This window comes from Bemisia tabaci, chromosome 3 (assembly GCF_918797505.1).
Source record: "Bemisia tabaci chromosome 3, PGI_BMITA_v3".
Classification (NCBI taxonomy): Eukaryota; Metazoa; Arthropoda; class Insecta; order Hemiptera; family Aleyrodidae; genus Bemisia; species Bemisia tabaci.
The window spans coordinates 16,653,529-16,659,796 of NC_092795.1; positions in this window are offsets into that span (position 1 = coordinate 16,653,529).

Genomic DNA, 6,268 nt, shown 5'->3' on the forward strand with positions numbered 1-6,268 from the left:
GATGCCTTCAAATTTGTCTTCCCTAATTTTGAGAGTACCCTGGTAAAAATTGGCGATAAGAGCTGCGTTTCAAAATACCATAGGAATTCTTATAGCCGGCTAAAGAAGGTTACAGAAAATTATATAGCTGGCTGTAGAATGCGGAGAAAATCATACGGCCGGGCTATACGAAGCGATAAAAAATTATGCAGCTGGGCTATATTTCCTATCGCTGGGCTTTACACTTTATCGCCTGGCTGTTGCTTTTTCGCCATCGATTATAAAAGGCTATAAGAAATTGTGTAGAAATTCGTGTGCTTTGGACATCATTAAGTTTGATACGGAACCACCTTAATATTTACAAAACGCACGTTATATTTTCCTTTAATACATATTTTTTTTCATTAATTAAAACGAGAATAATCCATACAGGATGTGCAAAAATTTCAAAATCATGAGTTGAGTAACGCTGACTCTGCCAGATTAAATATTAGAGCCTAACACGAAGCGGAGCGGCACGGCGGCGCACTGGCCCCTACAAACCTAACAGGGATACTTCAAGCATTGCGCAACGCGTGAAGTATCCCTGTTAGGTTTGTAGGCGCCAACGCGCGTTCCGCGCTGGCTGCCCGCCTGCCGCGCCGCAGCGTGCCACGGCGCTTGAAGCAACTATTTCACACCAGAAGTATTGCACAGTATCATACGAAACTTAAGGCGCTCTAATATATTAGTAATGACAAGCATCCATCAAAAGTACGGAGCTTTCCTCGCAAAATAAATCAAAATACTACGACCCAAAAAGAGAGCAGTATTCCAAAAACGCATTAAGTCCTAGCATCCGTAATTAGTAACGTTTAGCATACACTTTATCGCCTGGCTGTGAGTTGTTTAATCGCCATCGGCTATGAAAGGCTATAAGAAATTGCGTAGCCGGCTATAGAAGCTATTGGAAATCTTCCAGCCGGCTGTAGGTCTATGGTATTTTGGAACACAGATTCTACTGCCAATTTTTACCAGGGTAGCCATTTTCTTTGAGAACTTATCCGTATCATAAACCAGTATTTAAGGGGTTGGGGGCAAGGCGCATAAGTGCAGTTTTTGCTATTTCGAGAAATACGTGTTTGAAGTTTCGAATTTACATGGAAATTTCTTATGGCGGAAAGAAAGTTCAAACTGACTTTTAAATGCTTGAAAATTGGAATTTTAGAGCAAATTTATCACAGAACATGCCGTAAGACTACAGTTTTACTTGTAATCATTAATATCTCAGTTTTTTCAAAAACTGCACTTATGCGCCTTGTCCCCCAACCCTTCATGTCTTCACTATCGATACCTACGGAATACCATGTAAAAAATGATGCATGCATTAAAACTTTCGAAAATCAAGTCCTTAAGCAAATTAAGAATATTCTATGATAATTAATTTTATCACCGTCTTGATATGCCTCAAATGCGGAAACGCCTGAAATCGGAGGACTCTAACCAGGTATTATTTAAAATAGGTCAATTACAATAACTTTGCAAAAAATGACATTCACAGCGGCAAATAAGATTTTGGGAGAGAATATTAGAAATTTCTGCAGCGTTAAACTGAAGCAATTAATCGCCAGATAATCTCGATTGATTCGATGAGGGCACTATTCACCCGATAAGTAAATCAATAAAATAGCGTTGAGCTGATAAAACTTGCACCTTAGCACACCGCGTCATCAAAGTTGAGCACCGTTTGAAACTCAATGCAGTTGCATTCACAGAAGCGATAACCTAGACTCCGCTCAGTTCTGGCAGTGATAAGCCTCGAAATAGATTCTGCACTTTAATTGTGGAAAAAAACTTTGACACAATTCCATGAGGTGTGAAGTGACCTTCATCCGATCTATGCTGTATTTATATGCGATTTGTTTTGAAGCTTGAGGATATCTGAGAATCTCACAGTCCTGCTCCAGGCAATAAGATTTGTCACATTGTATTCACCAAATTGCCGCCTGCTTCCGACTGCTTGTAGTCTCGAATTTCTTACCGGATTCGTCATCTTTTTCCTTCGAGTAATACATTCACCAACAAGGCTCATTCAGGGTATCCCAAACCTATAGAATCAGGTATTTTTCTCGGTCATTTAAGTCCAGGATCGCGGATATGAATGAGGAATCAACCCCAAGGAATCCGAAATTCATGGGTCTGGAGCCGCCCCCCCCCCCATTTTCCACCCTTGGTAGGTAAAAGTTCACATTTCGAAAGTGCGACAGATCAACTATTTTGATGCTTAAATTAACTTTCAATGCTAGACAGCTTATCTATTGTCGCATATTAAGAGTGCGTAAACTTACTTGGCGTAAACTCTATGTGGATTGCCGCACTTTAACCATGGCTATGAGGGATGCAGATTTCTCGGAAAAAAATGCTTTCGGTCTGAGAATCGATCAAAGCCGAATCATGTAGTTGTAAAAATCGATTATAGTCGAATCGATGTAGGTGTAAAAATCGATTATAGTCGAATCGATTTTGTTCGCAGCACCTGTGAATTTAACGATTGAGTAATGCAAAAGATGTAACTTACATACATAGTGAAAAAATCTCAAAATTGCATCGAAATTCGAGGGAAAAAATCGATTTGGTTAAAAATTCGATTTGGTTAAAAATTCGATTCGATTCCATCGATTATTCGGTCGAATCGATTAAAAATCTGCATCCCTGATCGCCACGCTATTATTCAATTTAACAGAGCGTGGCATCCGCACGGAGTTTTGAATTTCCATCTCAATGTATCCTCAGCGCTTAAGCGGCGTCTTACGCATTTTGGACTGCCGCGCGTGCTATCAGTCGCGCGCTCTTATCAGGACGGACACGGTGACAAACAGGCTGATGAAATGGAGCGGATGGATCTATTCTTGTCGACGAGAACGAGGCAATTATGCGTTACTGCAATTCGCGGACATTCGACTTGTGACACTGTCGTAAACAAGGAGCAGCGCAGCGGAGGAGGCGCTGCGTTTATTGACCTACTCACGGGCACGGGGTGATATTCTGCCATGCCAAGGAAGAACGTCATACGAGCCATCGGGCGTTGCCAAATTTCCTTCGATAAAAAACGAATTTCCTGGTATACATGTGAATATTTTTCTTCCAATTTTTCATATAATTTTGTTCGCAATTTCACCTAAAGTTTTTGAGAATTTCGAGGCAAAATATTCATAACTTGCCGAAAAAATCAACATTTTATTGAAGGAAATTTGGCAACTCTCGAATGTTCATGCGGCGCTTTTTCTGAGCACGTTAGTGATATTGAACCGATGATAACTCAACGTTCAAAGAAATCGTCAGCGCTGTCGCTGTGTCAAGTTCATCGGACAAGAGTGGAAAGTAGCTGCCCTCGCTGACCTCTGCCCTGTCGCCTCTCTTCCATCCACTTTCACTTTTCCGACTTTCATCGGATTTTAAACACACGGAGTGGAAAATATTCTGGGGTGACCTGCTTCTTAAAGACATTTATCTATCGACGGTGTAAGTCGGCAATCACATAAATCGGTTTGTGATGTTGCAGACGTCCTGTCATACGTTATTTTTTAAACGGAAAACTACTCAACGGCAATTCTTTAAAACTGCCGTCATTTTTCTTCTGTGCGAAGAAAATTCTGCATAAACTTCAAGGAATGATGTCAATTTGTTCTCCTTTAAGAAAATAACATTTTCAGACACCGCAAACGAGACATGTGATTGCGGACTTACGCCGTCGCTATGCATGCTCTTCGCAGAGGCGGATCTAGCAATTTGGCAACACCGGATTCCCTCCATTTAAACCTATGGAAATATATCGATTCTTGGAGGGACCAGGTGTTCCGACAAGAATCGATTATGTAGCATAGGTTTAAATGGAGGGAATCCGGTGTTTCCAAATCGCTGGTTCCGCCTCTGTCTTCACACGAGAGTAGTGCGAATATGGGAACTTTTCGTGGGGGCCAGAAAGGCACCTTAGGTATCAAGGGGGGTCTAAGGGAGGGGAGGTGCCCCAAAAGACACTCCATTAAGGAGGATCTGTGCCTATGAGACTTTCCTAGCTCTATTTAGAGGGTTTGGGGGATTTTGTAGTATCAAAAATCTAGGATGCCTCCCCCGAAATTTTTTGAAAAATTAAGTCATCTCAGGAGCCATTTTGAGCTGTTTTCACCTTAAAATTGATCTAATTACAATTTTAAAGATAAAATGTATGTCACGCGCTTACTCCGTTAAACTCTCACGCTTTTTTTGGCGAATCGAGTGGAGGGTGTAGGCCGTAGGAGGATGGGGGTAGCCCGCCCCGCCGGTCGCCTGGCCGCCCTATTTCCGCCTATGATTGCGGATATGAATCACATCGTGACTATTACAACTGATTAAAATGGCATTTTGGCATTGAAATAAATAGGTATTCTAAGATAGTATCCTGCGTGTCAAAAATGAGTCTAATAGTCCCTGAAATGATATATTCATAGCCCCCTCAGTTAACTACCTATATACATCCTGAGAATACAAACAATACCTGCGGGGCAGTGAAGTCGCATCTGCGGTTCACCGGGCCTATTTCTGCCATTCCAGATTTTAAAAAAAAGCAAATCGACAGCTTAAATTGGAAAATGCACAACCCTAATTGTGACGATGTAAGTTTCTATTCGTGTATTTTTTTTTTCTTGAAGGAGAACGGACGGACTGAATTCAATTGAATTTTTGTGTGAATTTTCTTCATTCATTCTAAAAAATCGCACAAAATTGCAAGGGGAAATTTTGATGATTTTTCCTTGAAGAAAAAGAAGTACTCTGGGAGATTTTCAGACATTTCAATTTGTTTTCGCATTCCGTTATTGATATTATTTTTTTCGGTGTTGGAGCTATAGAGGCTTAGTTGCACTGCGACGTTGCAAAGTTTTATTTGACGCATATTCGCTCTCTCATGCAAGAACGGCTGAAATAATTTTTTGGACACTTTTTCTAAAGACGGCTTCATTTGCATCTTGTCTTTTCATCCGTCAATTTCACTCACCGACGCCTTACAAACTGCAGCACCACATCGACTACGTAAAACTTTGTCATTATTCAGCCAACAGCTATTCGATTGATGTGTTTATCTATGCTGAGTTCACCGCGAAACATCCATTTCGTGTGTGTTAAGAGCTCCAATGACCCACTAACCAAGACCTCTAATGTCAAGTTACGCGCGTTCTCTAACTAGGACTAAGGTTAACGCAAGGTTCGAATCTTACTTCGGTTAAGGTTTCGTTGGCATGAGATACTCCTGCCTGCTGCTTTGGCGCCTCAAACCATACATAGTAATAGGATGAATCTTAAACTTGTATAACTCGCGATTTGCTAGCTTCATTCGTTTGCATGTACGATGTTGGGTGACCTTTCGGGACTAGAAATTATTTATGAAGGGCGAAGGGGGGAGGGGGGAGGGGGGCTCAACGGCCAAAAATGTCTCATGGGTGGAGTGGGGGTGGGGGTTTCAAGGTATTAAAGTCCTAAAATTCACAAAAATAACTTTGATTGGGAAACATGTCCAGTCATGGGGGAGGGGTGTTCACATCCCCTGGATAGTCAGTAGACTTTTTGCAGTAGGCCTACAAACAGTAGAATAAATAATCGTAAACCTACTGGTCTCTAACCCCCGTGGACACCCCCTTAGATATGCCACGGTTTACAGTGTATCAACACTTGCCATCCCCATTCGACTGGCCTTTGATCTGTTTATCTCACATCGCTCCTCACTCGGCAGACATAATTCGTTTAACTGTGGTGTTGCTAATTAACGCGAAATTTTGATTTTTTTTACTTATTTATATAATTTGAAGGTGAATGACTTCCAATGATCCAGGAACGAGATTCATCACTGCGTCACGCTGATACACATTTTAGTGTCTCAGAGAGGCAATAATTATTGTAATCTACGAAATTTATGTAGAAAACTGATACTAGATATAGACTGATACTCGATGATACTAGATATCACACAAAGACAAGAAAAATGTCTAATTTCTTATAACATTGGATTCATCTGATATTTTCTCTAACGCAAAAAACGGAACTTTATCCGAATCAAAATAGCTTAATCCTTCCGATGCCGAGGGAAAAAAAATGGATTTTTTTGGTGGAAATTAAGTACCTACTTAAAATGTTGTGTTAAAGTCTTGCCCACACATTATCTTGTAAAAAATCAGAAAAATATTCAGAATTTTAATTCAAGTGGAATCATTGATTAGTATGTGCCCAGACAGCTAACAAAATTTCTAGTTGGACTGTAGTGGCCAAACACAAATATTTA